General features: G+C 44.0%; 1 pseudogene; it reads right to left on the bottom strand.

Moving 5' to 3' along the window:
- Nucleotides 1-2,208: 2,208 nt before the first annotated feature.
- On the bottom strand, nucleotides 2,209-15,339 carry LOC121551911 (annotated as a pseudogene).
- Between the last annotated feature and the right edge of the window lie 2,370 nt (nucleotides 15,340-17,709).

Raw genomic sequence — 17,709 nt, 5'->3', positions numbered from 1 at the left:
TCTATAAACCTATACTGCTTCCTCTATAAACACTATACTGCTTCCTCTGTCTATACACACTATCTGCTTCCTTGTCTATACACTTTCCTCTTAATTATTGCTTCCTCTATAAACACTCTACTTTCCTCTATAACACTATACTGCTTCCTCTATAAACACTATACTGCATTCCTCTATAACACATACTTTTCTATAAACACTATACTTTCCACTATATTGCTTCCTCTGTCTATAAACACTATACTGCTTCCTCTATAAACACTATACTTTCCTCTTAACTATACTCTTCCTCTATAAACACTATACTACTTCCTCTCTATAAACACTATCTGCTTCCTCTATAAACACTATACTGCTTCCTCTGTCTATAACACTATACTGCTTCTCTATCACTTCTTCCTCTATAAACACTATACTGCTTTCTCTGTCTATAAACATATACTACTTCCTCTATAACACTATACTGCTTCCTGTCTATAACACTATACTGCTTCCTCTATAAACACTATTCTTCCTCTATAAACACTATCTGCTTCCTCTGTCTATAAACACTATACTTCCTCTATAAACACTATACTCTTCCTCTATAAACACTATACTGCTTCCTCTATAAACACTTTCTTTCTATAAACACTATACTCTACCTCTATAAACACTATACTGCTTCCTCTGTATATACACTATTTTTATAAAACACTATACTGCTTCCTCTATAAACATATACTATTCTCTATAACACTATACTCTTCCTCTATAAACACTATACTCTTCCTCTATAACACTATACTCTTCCTCGTCTATAAACACTATACTCTTCCTCTATAAACACTATACTGCTTCCTCTATAAACACTATACTGCTTCCTCTGTCTATAAACACTATACTACTTCCTCTAAAACACTATCTCTCTACACTATCTCTTCCCTCTATACACTGTATTGTTTAACCTATCCTTCTTTGTCTATAAACACTCTCTTCCTCTATAAACACTATACTGCTTCCTCGTCTATAAACACTATACTTTTCCTCTACTAAACACTATACTGCTTCCTCTATAAACATTATACTCTTCCTCTGTCTATACACTATACTCTTCCTGTCTATAACACTATACTGCTTCCTCTCTACAACACCATCTCTTCCTCTGTCTAAAACACTATACTGCTTCCTCTATAAACACTATACCGCTTCTCTAGAACATATCTGCTTCTCTTACCTATACTGCTTTTATAAACCTTTGCTTCCTCTATGCCTTTGCTTTCTATACTCTATACTGCTTCCTCTATAAACACTATACTCTTCCTCTGTCTATAACACTATACTGCTTCCTCTCTAAACACTATACTGCTTGCCTCTGTCTATAAACACTATACTTTCTCCTATAAACACTATATCTTCCTTACCTATTTTTTTCTTATATACTGCTTCCTCCACTCCTCCTTGTCTATAAACACTATACTCTTCCCTCTATAAACCTATCTGCTTCCTTGTCTATAAACACTATACTCTTCCTCTATAACACTATATCTTCTTGTTTTCACTAAACTGCTTCCTCTATAAACACTATACTGCTTCCTCTTCTTAAACTATACTCTTCCTCTATAAACATTATACTCTTCCTCTGTCTATCACTATCTGCTTCCTCTTCTATAACACTATTCTTTCTATACACCATCTGCTTCCTCTGTCTAATACTATACACTTCTCTATAACACTATCTGCTTCCTCTAACCTATACTTTTCTATAACATTGCTCCCTCTTACCTCTACTCTCCTTCTATCCTTTCTTAAACACTATCTGCTTCTCTATAAACACTATACTGCTTCCTCTGTCTATAAACACTATACTGCTTCCTCTATAAACACTATTCTGCTTCCTCTGTCTATAAACACTATACTGCTTCCTCTATAAAACTATACTGCTTCCTCTATCACTTTCTTTTAAACACTATCCTCTTCCTCTATAACACTATACTGCTTCCTCTTCTATACACTATACTGCTTCCTCTATAAACACTATACTGCTTCCTTTCTATACACTATCTCTTTCTATAACACTATATTTCCTTTTTTATAACCTATTCTTTCTCTGTCTATAAACTATTACTATCCACATGTCCTTTACTAGTCCCCTGGTGTTATAATAAGAATTTTTTGATTGAGGCAGCTTTTTTCCCGATCTGGCAGTTGGGTGCGGAGAGCATTTGATTAGGTCTGATTTAGTGGCATCCCAACTCTGGGGTGATTACTTTCGTCTGACTCATTATGCCCTGAAACAAGAGGTCATGGATAGGATTAACGATTTGAAATATCATTAATAGAACGATTGTATCATTGACTTGAATGGGGCCCTGTACTATTCTTTTTTTTCTATCCATTTAATCCTGCAAAAACTGGTCCCAGGAACAATAGTTCACTACACTGACCTTCATTCTCTCTCTCTTCTCTTTCTCTTTATTTCTCCCTCTATATCCTCTCCTCCCTCTCTTTTCAGTCTCTCTCTCACTCCATTTTTTTCTATCTCTGTCTCATTTCACCCTCTCTCTCTCACTCTCGCTCTCTCACTCTTTCTTTAATTCTCTCTTTGTCTGTCTTCTCTCTTTCTCTTTCTCTTTCTCTTTCTCTTTCTCTTTCTCTTTCTCTTTCTCTTTCTCTCTTTCTCTTTCTCTTTCCCTCTCCCTCTCCCTCTCCCTCTCCCTCTCCCTCTCCCTCTCTCTCTCTCTCTCTCTCTCTCTCTCTCTCTCTCTCTCTCTCTCTCTCTCTCTCTCTCTCTCTCTCTCTCTCTCTCTCTCTCTCTCTCTCTCTCTCTCTCTCTCTCTCTCTCTCTCTCTCTCTCTCTCTTTCTCTCTCTTGTTCTCTATCTCTGGTCTTGGTGATTCTCCCACATCTGTAAACTAAACCCACACTAAGCTAATTTAATTTGTGTGTGAGTGTCTTCTCTCATTTAATTTTATCACAGCAAATGCTCCAACTCTGTTCTTTCGACCACATGAAACCATGCTGAAAGAAGTCAGAGTAAAGAGATCTAAAGGTTAGGAGACTCACAAGTAAAGGAACCCCATACAAACAACCACATTTAAAGTCCCGAAGTAGCAAGACTTTCATAAGTCAAGTGACTCACAATACTTGCACCACCAGCTTAGCAATTCCACTGGTGAAGGTTCCCACATTAAAACTGTCCCTCAGGTAAGGACTCCCTCAGAACTCCCTTTGGACTCCCTCAGTAACATACTCCTTCAGGTAGAGACTCCCTCAGGTAATACGCTCCCCCAGGTAAACTCCTCGGTATGACTCCCTCCCTAACTATCTCTGATAAACTCCCCGTAAACTCCCTCGGTAATATTCCTCGTTAGACTCCCTCAGGCAGGGCTCCCTCAGTAATGCTCCCTCAGGTAAACTTCCTCAGTACTCCCTTGTATAATCCTCGGGTAACATACTCCTTCAGGTAACTCCCTCAGGTAATACTCCCCCAGGTAAGGACTCCCTCAGGTAAGACTCCCTCTCTCGTATACCTTATGGACTTCCCCAGTAAAGACTCCCCGGAAGGACTCCCTCAGTAAGTATTCCCTCAGGTAAGGACTCCCCCAGATAAAACTCCCCCTGTAGACTCCCTCAGGTATGACTCTCCCAGATAATAAAATCCTTCAGTAAGCATTCCCTCAGGTGGGACTCCCCCAGGTAATATGCTCCCTCAGTAGGCATTCCCTCAGTAAACTCCCTCATAATATACTCCCTCAGGTAAGGACTCCCTCTAGGACTTCCTTAGTTCCCTCGGTTTGCTCCCTCATAACTCCCTCATATCCACTTCCTCAGTTACTCCCCCAGGTAACTTGGTAGGACTCCTCAGGTAAACTCCCCTAATATACTCCCTCAGTAAGGTCTCCCTCAGGTAGACTCCTTCAGCTAAACTCCCCAGTAAAACTTCCTCAGTAAAGATCCCTTAGGTAACTCCCTCAGTTAATATGCTCCCTCAGTAAGGACTCTCTCAGGTTATACCTCCCCCAGTAAGACTCCCCTCCCTCACGTAGACTCCCCAGTGGACTCCCTCAGTAAACTCCCCCAGGTGACTCCCCCAGGTGGCTCCCCAGGTAGCTCCCTCTAACTCCCCGTACTCCCAGGTAAATTCCCCCGGTCTCCCCAGTAAATTCCCTAATCCCCCGTAAGAACTCCAACAGTTGAGTCACTCCACCTTCCCAGTGTCTTACCTGGTATGGGTTTGAGCCTCCTCCTCTCTGGGGTCTTGAGCCCCCCAGGTCTCCTCTGGTCCCTCTGTAGACGGCTTCTGGTCTTAGTCTTCTTGAAGGCCTTTTTATACTGCAGGAGCTCCATCTCCTCAGCTTCTCTATCTTCTTCTTGATGAGCCCTGGAGACACAGACGGTAATTTTTGTTCTTAACACGTGGGGAGGGTTTATTGTGTATGTCCTTGGTAAAGACACACAGATGGAGAGAGAGAGAGGGGGGAGGGGGGAGGGGGGGGGAGGGAGGGGGAGAGAGAGAGAGGGGGGGAGAGAGAGGGGGGGGGGGGGGGGGGGGGGGAGGAGAGGAGAGAGAGGAGAGAGGAGGAGGGTTTTTGAGAGAGAGGAGAGAAATTTTATTTTGATGGAGCTTTTTTTGTTTTACCGGAGGGTGTTTTGTTGTGTATGTCCTTGATAAGACACACAGATGGAGAGAGAGGAGAGAGAGAGAGAGAGAGGGGAGGTTTGTTGTTTTGGAAATGAGGAGCTGTTAGGATACATGTATGTATTTCCAGTAAAACACACAGACTGGTTAATATACATCTGCAATCTTAATTTATCACTCTGTTGTCCCATCATTTTCCTACTCAGCAAAAATGCAAATTGTGGTGTAAAACTTCTAAAGGTATTTTTCTGCTGTGAGAAACAGTGTTTAAGGCGACGTTGACATGTTCTTGTCTTCGGGAAAACACACAGACGGAGTTGGAGATATGTTCATCATACCGTATATACAGGGGGGCCCAACACAGAGTTAACTGAAGTGCTGTATGTTCTGATACAACCCCAGGTTACTAACAGTTTATGTTCTGATACAGACCCAACGAGAGTTAACTACAGTCTTATGTTCTGATCTCCCATCAGTTCTAGTGCTTATGTTCTATCACCCGAGATTTAATTTATGTTCTGATCAACCAAGAGGGTTAACTGAGCAGTGCTGAATGTTCTGATACAACCCCACGTTACTAACAGTGCTGTATGTTCTGGATCGGAACCAAGCATTGTATCAGACTACAGCACTGTCTTATCTGTTTAGGCTCGTTGTATCAAACATATGGCACTTCAGTTCCATATGTTCTGAAACATTGACCCAAACAGAGAGTTAACTGTCAGTTCCATATGTTTCCTGAAACATTGACCCACGAGAGTTAACTACTGTTGTATGTTCTGATCCAATGACCCAAACGAGATTAACTGACAGTGCTGTATGTTCTGATACAATGACCCAACGGGTTTACTTCTCTATGTTCTGATACAATAACCAAACGAGGTTAACTACAGTGCTGTATGTTCTGATATAATCCAAACAAAGTTACTACAGTGTTGTATGTTCTGAAACAATTAACCCAACAGAGGGTTAACTGACAGTGCTGTATGTTCTCATACAATACCCCAATAGAGTTACTAGTGCTATGTTCCACTTACCCACGTTCTGACAGTGCTTATATTCTGATCAATTACAAAGGTTAACTGACAGTGCCGTTGTTCTATACAATGACCCAAGAGAGTTAACTGGCTGCTGAATTTTCTGATACAATACCCAAACAGTTATTTTTTAAATATATAACTTAGAAATGCCTCATGAGCTTAGTTCATCTGTCGTACCCCAACATAACCGTAGCTTGTTTTATTCAAGTAAGCTTGTTTTAAACAACGCAAATGTAAACAAACACTGGGATCCTGGTGGCGCAGCAGTCTAAATCACTACATCTCAGTGCTTGAGGCGTCACTACAGACCCGGGTTCGATCCCGGGCTGTTCACAACCGGCCGTGATTGGAGTCCCATAGGGCAGCGCACAATTGGCCCAGCGTTGTGAGAGTTTGGCCAGCTTAGGCCGTCATTGTATAATAAGAATTTGTTATTCGCTGACTTGCCTAGTTAAATAAATGTTTGTTAAAACTATCATTTTGATATCATGAATGGTCATTCCCCTGCATTCATAGTTCTGTCTATGAATTTGAGAGTGGTTACATTTATCCAGCCCCATCCCTTAGCTTTTTAGCGAAATGGGCAGGGAGTACGCTTTGTTATTGTTTCAGTTAAGGATTCTACCTTTAAACACAAGCACAGATTATTCAGTGTCTAACAAGGATTATGGAATGCATTATGGGAAATATTCCATGACAGCATATGACCCTAACAGAGATGACCATTTAATGTAAACATTGGCTTGGCATTTTAAATCGAGCATTGAGCTTTGTTTTCGCGGGGGGACAAATATGATTTGACTGTCTAAATGACAATCTTTCATAAATGACACTCATTCATAAATGACACACACACACACACACACACACACACACACACTCTTACCTTTTTCTCTAGCCTTCCCTCAGGGATGTCTTCCAGGGTTAAGATGCTTCCGGCTTCACTCATCCTTCTGATCAAACGAACACAAATATCAGTCTCCCTCCCTCTATCACTCATATACTGTTTCTCTGTCTCGTTCTGTCACTCTCACTCTAGTTATTTTATTCACTCAGTCTATATCTCTCCCTGTACATCTGCCACTGTTGATCATCTCTCACATCTCTGTCACCTGTCGCTCCCTCTTTTATCTCCCCCTCCTTTATCCCTCCCTCTCTCTTTCTCTCTCTTTGTCTCTCTTTGTCTCTCTCTCTTTCTTTCTCTCTCTCTCTCTCTCTCTCTCTCTCTCTCTCTCTCTCTCTCTCTCTCTCTCTCTCTCTTTCTTTCTTTCTTTCTTTCTTTCTCTTTCTTTCTTTCTTTCTTTCTCTCTCTCTCGCTGTCTCTCGCTCTCTCTCGATATCTCTCTCGCTCTCTCTCTCTCTTTGTCTCTCTTTCTCTTTGTCGCTCTCTTTCTCTCTCTCTCTCTCTCTCTCTCTCTGCCTCGCTCTCACCCTCTCGGTCTCTCTCTCTCTTTCTACCTCACCACTCAGCTTAGCAGAATGTCATCGTTTAAATCAGTGGAAGAACTAATCCCTTACCTCTGTCAATGTGTGTCTTCATTCAACTCCTCTTCCTCTTCCTCCTCCTCCTCTTCACTTCCATCTCATCCATTCATCATGGTGTGTATCAAACTGGCTGACTTCTGTCCTGTTTATTTGTGTGTGTCACCATCCTCGTGATGATATATGGGTAGTGTTATGTTGTAACGTCATGTAAATGTTGTATCATAATGATCATGGTATTGTAGTTGAGTCAAATAAGTCAGTAGAACATCTGTAGACATTTTTAGATAAAGAACATGACTATTCTCTCTCTCTCTCTCTCTCTCTCTCTCTCTCTCTCTCTCTCTCTCTCTCATCTCTCTCTCTCTCTATCTCTCCCTCTTTCTCTCTCTTCCCTCTCTCTCTCTCTCTCTCTCTCTCTCTCTCTCTCTCTCTCTCTCCCTCTCTCTCTCTCTCTCTCTCTCTCTCTCTCTCTCTCTCTCTCTCTCTCTCTCTCTCTCTCTCTCTCTCTCTCTCTCTCTCTCTCTCTCTCCCTCTTTCACTTTATCTCTCTGTGACATGTCACTTTAAATCCTTTATTTTCTGTGTTCCGGCGTGCTTTTCTGTCGCTCTTGATTTGCCCCCAAATCCTCTTACATGTTCATACTCCTGTGTATTGTTTTTTGCAGATTTTTTAAAATCATTCCACACAATGCTCTCACACACAGCCAGTCACACACATACATACAAACACACACACACATGCGCATGCTTATACACTTGCGTATTTAACATTTGGAGCATTTAGACAGTAATTATTTTCCACCTGATGGAGTTAGAGATCGTTCAGGCTATTCATGTCTATTCCAAATCATGAATCAAACATGCGAGTGTGTTTGCTCGTGTGTGTTCTTATGCATCTCTCTCTCTATGTGTGTGTGTGTGTCACACATCACAGCAGTATCTCTGACGCACTGACTCAGCCTTAATACCACATGTGCATCTGTCTGTCTATAAGTAAGTAAACCATCTGTGTTAACCCCTATTTAAAAAGCACTCCAGACCAGTCGCTCCATCCATCCATATCCTTCCCTCCCTCTCCATTTTCTCTCTCTCTCCCCTTCTCTACCTCCTCTCTCTCTCTCTCTCTCTCTCTCTTCTCTCTCTCTCTCTCTCTCTCTCTCTCTCTCTCTCTCTCTCTCTTCTCGCTCTCTCTCTCTGATTGCCCACCTCCATTTCGCTCTTCATGCTGTTTTCTGTCTCAATCCTTAGTTCCACGTCAGTGACCTTAGTTTAGCTGGTAAACAAATAAAGTCAAAATAAAGCAAACAAACCAAATACCAGGCCAGGAGCTTTTCCATGTGACCTGTTCAGAAAATGTATCTGCCACCTAGTTGTAGCCTATGAAAACTATAGCTCATAACTACTTAACTTTTCCCTAGTCAGATCAGGTGGTTGGGGATAACACATTCCACCACTAGGGGTAGCAGCAGGTGGGCCAGATAGGTGCCTGGCGCACTGGGTCTTTAAGGAGTGGTTGCTCCCAGGTGTGGTGGATTGACTGGTGATTGTGTCTTGAGAGAAAGGTAAATTGGGAAAGGGAAGGGGATATCTGTTCAGTTGCACAACTAAATGCAATTAACCAAAATGTCTTCCGCATTTAACCCCTCTTAATCAGAGAGGAGCATGGGACTGCCTTAATCGACGTCCACAGAGCAGGTGTTGTTGGCGGGGTTAACTGCCTTGCTCAAGGGCAGAATGGCAGATTTCTCCACCTTGCCGGCTCTGGTATTCAAACAAGCAACGTTTAAGGTACTGTCCCAACGCTCTAACCACTAGTAGCCTCCTGACTCGACACGTTGATGACCTGCTTGAGCTGGCGACTCAGTAGTCTGAACAGAGCTCAGCCTGGACCCCGGTGAGGATGTCTGTCGTATAGAGGACACATACATCTAACTGCCTTTCTTGTTTTCATGTTGATGCATACATTGACAGTCATATCAGATAGTAGACCATTAAGGCCTAGGATGCCTAGGGCCGGTCTGCCAGACTTAAAGCCTAGTCCTAGACTAAAAAGCATGTTCAATGCAGATTCTCAGTAAACTGGTGAAGTGGTTTCGTAGCAGACCCATGAGTAACCTCTTGTCGTCAACCTCACACTCCCAGGAAGTGGAAACCCCCCAGGGCCTTGAAGGGTTTTACTGCCGTTGTTTTAATAATCTCTGCATGTTTTCCTCTGTCACGAGAGAATAGCTTTATAATAACATGCTCCTCCGTAATCCCTGGCTCTTTCCTGGAATCCAGAAAAAAACAGCTTTTTGACACCGGTTGATATCGACTACAAATGCCTTCTTTCCATCAACCAGTGAACGAGTGGTAAAAAAAAAAAGCGGAGAGAGAGAGAGAGAGAGAGAGAGAGAGAGAGAGAGAGAGAGAGAGAGAGAGAGAGAGAGAGAGAGAGAGAGAGAGAGAGAGAGAGAGAGAGAGAGAGAGAGAGAGAAGAGAGAGAGAGAGAGAGAGAGAGAGAGAGAGAGAGAGAGAGAGAGAGAGAGAGAGAGAGAGAGAGAGAGAGAGAGACTGTCCATAATGGGTGAAAGTGGGTCTGTGTTGTGTTGGCCTGGCTTGCCTCCACAGGGATTAGGGATTCCACTCTCTGTGAATGGCTGCGTCCTGAATGACACCCTATTCCTCAATGGTGCACTACTTTTAGTATTTGATTATTTGGTTGTTTGAGAGTCTAATCAAGTAACATAAATACAAAAACTCCCCATCAAAAAATCATCAGTTTAACTTAGAGATATCAGTTTTGCATTGGCTGCGGCTCAATCCACCACATCCGCCTATGTCAGCCTTCCACATCTGCGGTGGAAAGTGGCAGCGCTACAGCGGTGTTTGTCAGACCAGGAAACATCCCAACAAATTTCTGTAGCATCCAAAGGGTTTGGGCTACAACCCCCACAAGTGTCACGGGACTTGTCTGAAGGTAACCCATACAAATGAATGGAGGTAGTTTTGTGGCAACAAAAATAATGTGTAAAAAAGAAATATATATAATGTATATTTCCTGAGCTGTCTTATGTCTCCTAGATATAGGACGGACACTTCAAAACCTTATTCATTATGGTTTATTTTTTGACTTGTGTTATTCAATATGTTTCTATGGGCTTTAGTAGTGAAGGGCAATTTCAATACTTTATCCCAAAAAAAGTACATAATAGTTTTGATACCCCCCAATAGAGTTTAAGACTTTTTAGAGGTTAAGCAGAAAGCAATTGTAGGATGAAACAGGTAGAAGCTAAAGAGGATCATATATTTAATTCATCAAAACCAATCGTGCTGAAATGTGATTAAAGGGTCAGCTGTTTGAACTGAAAGTGTTCTTAGACTACAGGTCTGGGATGTGACAGGTCATAGTTTTCTGCATCTATTGCTCTCTGTGGGGTGATAAAATCACTTGGTGCTGCCAACAACAGACGTGTGCAGACAGAATACAGATACACAGTCAACATCGTCAACATACAGCCCTCTGGAGAGGGAAACTGCTGATATAAAAAGGGATTTATAATTACATTTTGATTGATTCGTTTATTGAAAGACAACTGCTCTCAAGAACACACACACAGGCAATTTCCACCAAAATGATTTTAGAGAATTAACTCTTTCTTTGTAAAGTGCCAGATCATTTTGTTATCATATTAATATTCTATAAACGGTCACAAAATATCTAATTTAAGTTAAACAGAAACAACAAGTTAAACACTGACAGTTATTGAGGAACAGTTGAACATGATGACAGGATTTAGTAACATACAGCACAGGAAGGCCTCCTGGAGGCCAGCACAACAAGAGAGACCATCCCTTTCGTCTTCAGTTGATGTCAATAAGTAACGTATTCACGTTCATAGTATATAGTTAGTTCAGAGTGTCTCTCTCCTTGTTCCGGGTCTCACACCTGGCTTTGAAGTTGTGGTTGATGGGCAGAGGAGGGGAGATGGTCTACCTGGAGACGCGAGACCCCGGAGTCCCCAGACAGTTTGGTGACGACCGTGAGTTCACCCCATACTCCTCCTCCCCTTCCTGATACTCATCTCCCCCCCCCCTTCCTGCTCCCCGATCCCTCCCTCCTCCAACAGTCCCTCCATCAGCTCCCCCAGACTCTGTCTGATCCGGACGCAGAAGTTGGGACAGCTGAACACGTACAGCACCGGGTTTAACACCGGGTTCAGGAAGGCAAAGGTTGTCGCCATGGGCAACGCCACCTCCACACGCGACCTGGAGCTGCCAGTACTGGGCGGCGACCTCGATGAGGCAGAACACGTGATAGGGCGCCCAGCAGAGGGCAAACGCCACGATGACCGACGTCACCATTTTGGTGAAGCCACGGGATAGGCCGGGCTCGGTCCGTCTGGAAGACAATTGACAGAGGGGGGAAGTGGGGGTGGAACATTTTGGATTGGGGGTGGAGCTTTTGGTGTTTGTGTTGGGTTTTGACTCTCTACGTTCCACGTTGGTAACAATCAACGCCCCGGTGAGTCTACTACCGCTGTCCTTCCTCCTCCTCTTCCTCCTCTGGCTCAGACTGATGCTGAAGAGGGCGTAGCTCCCTGCAATCACCACTAGGGGGAGTAGGAACGCCAGGAACGTTTTGGACACAGCGGTCGCCGCCTGCCGTACCCTACAGTCCCTCTGCAGGGTCCCTGGCGACGAGTACAATCCAAAATGGTGGTAGCAGAGCTTCCTGCCGTCCTTCTTCTCTGTCACCGCCCGGAACAGGAAGTAAGGGAAGGCGTTGGCCGCCGCCCACAACCAGCCCAACGCACACACCTTGGAAGAAGAAAAAGAAGATTAGAAGATGACTTTATTGTCCAATGCCCTGAGTAACCTCTTGCCCTCAACCTCACACCCCTAGGGTCACTCTGCCTAACAGACACTTGTCTTCTGCTTTATGCAGTTTAGAAAGAGTTATTATTAAAGTGTCTACAATATTACAACAATCGCAACACCCTATTACAGATTAAAACCAAGTTTGAGACACTGTAAACGTTCATAAGTAATCATAATACATTACATCATTATATCATGACATCATCAACGTATAAAACAAAACGAATGACGTAACAAAACAGAAAGTGCAGTAAAACCTTCCAGGCGGCGCTGACGGAGCGGTGGTTCTGGCTCCAGACGGGCAGCGCCACCAGGAGACAGCGGTCCAGAGAAATGGCCGCCAGGAGGAAGGCTGACACAAACATATTGAGGAAGAAGACTGAGGACTGGGCCGTACACAGCGGACCTAGAGGATAGGACCAACTTTTATTGTTCCCAAGGAGAAAACAGTGCTGCTGTATAGCAAAAAGCAATGGCATTATTCTTGTGACACTACTGTCTGTCTGTCTGTCTGTCTGTCTGTCTGTCTGTCTGTCTGTCTGTCTGTCTGTCTGTCTGTCTGTCTGTCTGTCTGTCTGTCTGTCTGTCTGTCTGTCTGTCTGTCTGTCTGTCTGTCTGTCTGTCTGTCTGTCTGTCTGTCTGTCTGTCCGTCTGTCTGTCTGTCTGTCGTCTGTCCTGTCTGTCTGTCTGTCTGTCGTCTGTCTGTCTGTCTGTCTGTCTGTCTGTCTGTCTGTCTCGTCTGTCTGTCTGTCTGTCCGTCCGTCTGTCCGTTCTCGTCTGTCTGTCTGTCTGTCTGTCTGTCTGTCTGTCTGTCTGTCTGTCCGTCCGTCCGTCTGTCTGTCTACTACATGACCAACGGTATGTGGACACCTGCTCGTCAAACATCTAATTTCAAAATCATGGGCATTAATATGGAGTTGGTGCCCTCTTTGCTGCTATGACAGCCTCCACTCTTCTGGGAAGACTTTCCACTAGATGTTGGAACATTGCTGCGGGGACTTGCTTCCATTCAGCCACAAGAGCATTAGTGAGGTCCGGCACTGATGTTGGGCGATTAGGCCTGGCTCGCAGATGGCGTTCCAATTCATCCCAAAGATGTTCGATGGGGTTGAGGTCAGGGCTCTGTGCAGGCCAGTCAAGTTCTTCCAGATCGATCTCGACAAACCATTTCTGTATGGAACTCACTTTGTGCACGGGGGCATTGTCATGCTGAAACTGGAAAGGGCCTTCCCCAAACTGTTGCCACAAAGTTGGAAGCACAGAATTGTCTAGAATGTAATTTTATGTTGTAGCGTTAAGATTTCCCTTCACTGGAACTAAGGGGCCTGAACCATGAAAAACAGCCCCAGACCATTATGCCTTTACAGTTGGCACTATGCATTGGAGCAGGTAATGTTCTCCTGGCATCTGCCAAACCCAGATTCATCCATCGGACTGTCTGATGGTGATTCGTGATTCATCACTCCAGAGAACGCATTTCCACTGCTCCAGAGTCCAATGGTGGCGAGCTTTACACCACTCCAGCCGACGCTTAGCATTGCACATGGTGATCTTAGGCTTGTGTGCAGCTGCTCGTCCATGGAAACCCATTTCATGAAACTCCTGACGAACAGTTCTTGCGCTGACGTGGCTTCCAGGGATGGTCCCGTTTATGTGCTACGCGGTTCAGCACTGGCGGTCCCGTTCTGTGAACTTGTGTGGCCTACCACTTTGTGGCTGGGCCTTTGTTGCTCCTAGACGTTTCCACTTCACATTAACAGCACTTACAGTGGATCGGGGCAGCTCTATCAGGGCAGAAATTTGACAAACTGACTTGTTGGAAAGGTGGAATCCTATGACGGTGCCACAGTGAAAGTCACTGAGCTCTACAGTAAGGCCATTCTACTGCAAATGTCTATGGAGATTGCATGCATGGCTGTGTGTTTGATTTTATACACCTGTCAGCAACGGGTGTGGCTGAAATAGCCGAATCCACTCATTTGAAAGGGTGTCCACATACTTTTGTGTATATATAGTGTACATTGCCAATACCCATGTCATACATATATTGTACATACAGTATACATCTATTTAATGCACACTCTGTCAGTGGCTTACTAGTTTAGCTCCTACGTATTGCTGTTAATGTATTTCAATGTAGGCGTAACCATAGACACAACAATGGAGAGGCTGATGTCATAGAGCCCCTAGTCATCAGAATGGCAGAATTTGTCAGCCATTTTAGTTGTGGACCCGCTATTACTAGGACGTCACATAGAAGTAGAATTCACATTTACATTTTACATTTTAGTCATTTAGCAGACGCTCTTATCCAGAGCGACTTACAGTTAGTGAGTGCATACATAATTTTTTTATTTTTCATTCTGGCCCCCCGTGGGAATCAGACCCACAACCCTGGCGTTGCAAACGCCATGCTCTACCAACTGAGCTACATCCCTGACTTAGCGGGAGTAAAAGAAAATGCCTGAGCGGAGTTTCCACCTCTGGATTTCAGTGGAAAAGGAAGCTAGGTTGAATTAGCTATCCCGGAAAACCGGATGCATCTGGTTATTGGCAACCCCGCTAACGGTGACTGATATATGGCCTATTGGCGTACCTCCCAGCTCCCAGCTGTGAGAGGAGTGCAGGTAGTGTGTAAAGAGAGGGAGGGTCAGCGTAGCCAGGAAGTCTGACAGGGCCAGGTTGAGAACCCAGACAGAGGCCACGGTGCTGTGAAGAAAAGAGAAGGAAATTCATATTTTACTGTCTTGTTCCAAACGTTATTCCCCATGTTATTCCCAGCCCTCCGGACACCACACACTTCCTAAGCAGAAAACACTAGACTGAGACAACCTGTAGAACCAGGGTCGAATTGAAAGCAGCCAATCCAGGAAATAAACTAAAATGACAATTCAATAATAAAAACAATTTGCATTTATTTTCAATGACTTCTCAATAAACTGAAAAGTAGAAGCTATTTCTTTCAAAAGTTTTAACATTTCTGCATTTTTTTTTCAAATCACTTCCTGAATTGACTGCCTTCATTTCGAATTGAGCCAAACTCTGCTGTGAACACACGCACGTACGCACACGCACACACGCACCACACCCCCACCCACACACACCACCAGCCAACCTACCGGCGGCGCAGGCGGAAGCCGACCACCCAGAGGACCAGAGCGTTCTCCAGGATGCCCAGACAGGAGACCAGGCCGTGGACACACACCACCACCAGGTTGACCCCTGTGTTGTTGTTTAGAGTGTGGTTCAGCATGATTTGGAGGAGAGGACAGACCAGAGAGGAGGAGGAGGAGGATGATGAAGAGTTGAACATCCTGGAGTTGAGTGATGAGGAAGTGGAGGAGAGTTGGAAGTCTTGGCTCTGGAGGGAAAGAGAGAGGGAGGGAGGGATGGTTGTTATATATGCTGTTGTAGAAAGGGCAGACCAGAGAGGAGGAGGAGGAGGAGGAGTTAGACATTATGGTTCTGGAGGGAGAGAGTGGAGGAGAGAGAGGGGGAGAGAGAGGGAGGAGAGAGAGGGGGGAGAGAGAGGGAGAGAGAGAGGGAGGGGAGAGAGAGGGGGAGAGAGAGGGAGGAGGGAGAGGGAGGAGAGAGAGGGAGAGAGAGGGCAGAGAGGGAGGGGGAAGAGAGGAGAGAGACACCGATAAGGACAAAGAGAGAGAGAGTGAGAGAGAGTGACAGAGAGGGGGGAGGGGAATTAGATGAGTGACATGTAATGTCATTGGGACACCTGGTGACATTAACCATTAGTCTTTTCCAAGAACAGGCAAACAGACACAGATACAGTACTATAATGGGCAAAAATCCAGTTGTGTTGGCCTATATTTTTCCATTACATGAAATAATCCACTTATGGCTTGTAAATAGGGTACGTGAGTCATGACTCATGACATTAAATGTGATTACATTAATCTACAGTAATTAACAACTTCAGATCCTCATCATTGATGTGGGGTGGACTAAGTCTCTTCCTGTTCATGTGCTTTGGAAACCTTGAAACCCTTATTTTCCCGGTTGCAAAACCTCGCTGGGAAGAACACTGCACTCATAAACAATGGTCAGTATTGTAGTCCTTCATGGGAATGACTGTTCCAACTGATTGCTCACACCTGTTACTGTGGAAGACAGAGAGGAGCAAGTTTGAACTGCTGCTTCTTAAGCTTACCGAATGCTTTCCAGTCTAAACAGTTTGCGCATTTTTGTTAGTTTTGGTCTTCGGCTGTTCGTGTACATTACATTTTTTCTTCAGGCAAGTCAATGTTTGGTAGCCGAAGTCTACGCCCCTTAGTTGGTGATTGGTCAACAGTACTACTCCTAGTGTTTTCATGCAAACATTTAAAAAAAAGAATACTGCACCAAACATCTCGATTAATTCAGACTATTTTGAGGAAGTGTTTCTGGCTATGCTGTTGCTACGGTGGCTCAAGAGGGACAAACAACAGTACAATTATAGTTCTGCTAGGAGCAAACTGAACCTACTGTATGTATGTGGACGCCTTTCGGCCCACTGAGGTTTCATCATGTGGATTATTTATTTTGGACAACTGACTGACCAGAACTGATGACATCCATACTTTTTTTCATTGTTTGCTGCTGGAATCATTGGATATTTTTGTCTTGATGGATTTTTAACAGAATTGAATTAAACATTTGATTTCATTGGAAGACAGACATTGTTGCCTAATTGCACCAGAGAGTTGATTTCATTTAGCGAGTCAGTGACACAGACACACTCATGCACATCTGCACGTCCTCACGCTCAGAGACAGATCCTCATCATTGATGTGGGGTGGACTAAGTCTCTTCCTGTTCATGTGCTTTGGAAACCTTAAAACCCTTATTTTCCTGGTTGCAAAACCTCGCTGGGAAGAACACTGCACTCATAAACAATGGTCAGTATTGTAGTCCTTCATGGGAATGACTGTTCCAGCTAATTGCTCACACCTGTTACTGTGGAAGACAGAGAGGAGCAAGTTTGAACTGATGTTCCTTAAGCTTACCGAATGCTTTCCAGTCTAAACAGTCATGCACATCTGCACATCCTCACGCTCAGGGACAGACAGATAGTCAGACAGGAAGACAGGGAGGAGCATGATCAGACTTTGCTCTTAAGAACCCAAGGCATTAACAAGGCATTCTGCCTTATCCCAAGGGTTGTTATCTGTTTTAACTATAGAAACGTACAGAATAATCACTTGCTATATAGTTTTCGAAACATATGAAATTTATGTTCCATATCAGCGAGAAATAATCCTTCAAATAAAAAAGATACACTTAACATAGCAGGTTTGCACAGATCCATACGGCTGTGTGCCTCCAGCAGACCAACTACACTTCGTCTACACTTCCTCTACACTTCCTCTACACGTCCTCCACAGTTAGCTTACACACATGTGTTCGAGCTAGAGGGATAATTAGCACAGGTGGTAGCCTGTAAGCGCTGTAACATGGCGATATGGCCGTGTGGGAACACTAGCCCTAACCCCATAATGTTTTTTTTCTTTAATTTTTTTTGCTGATATGAAAGATACTGTACGTTCCTTATGTTTCCAAAACTGTACCTCAAGCGATGCGTGTTAACGTTCAGAACGTGCATCAGGGCTCTTAACAAAACTCCCCTGGCCAGAAGATACGTTCATGAATTGATGCTGAAGGTAGTTAAACTTGAGTCTATGAATGAGCTAGAGCCGACTGTGATAGATA

This window comes from Coregonus clupeaformis, unplaced genomic scaffold (genome assembly GCF_020615455.1).
Source record: "Coregonus clupeaformis isolate EN_2021a unplaced genomic scaffold, ASM2061545v1 scaf0515, whole genome shotgun sequence".
Classification (NCBI taxonomy): Eukaryota; Metazoa; Chordata; class Actinopteri; order Salmoniformes; family Salmonidae; genus Coregonus; species Coregonus clupeaformis.
The sequence above is the reverse complement of the archived record's forward strand: the minus strand, read 5'-3'. Positions and strand labels throughout refer to the sequence as shown.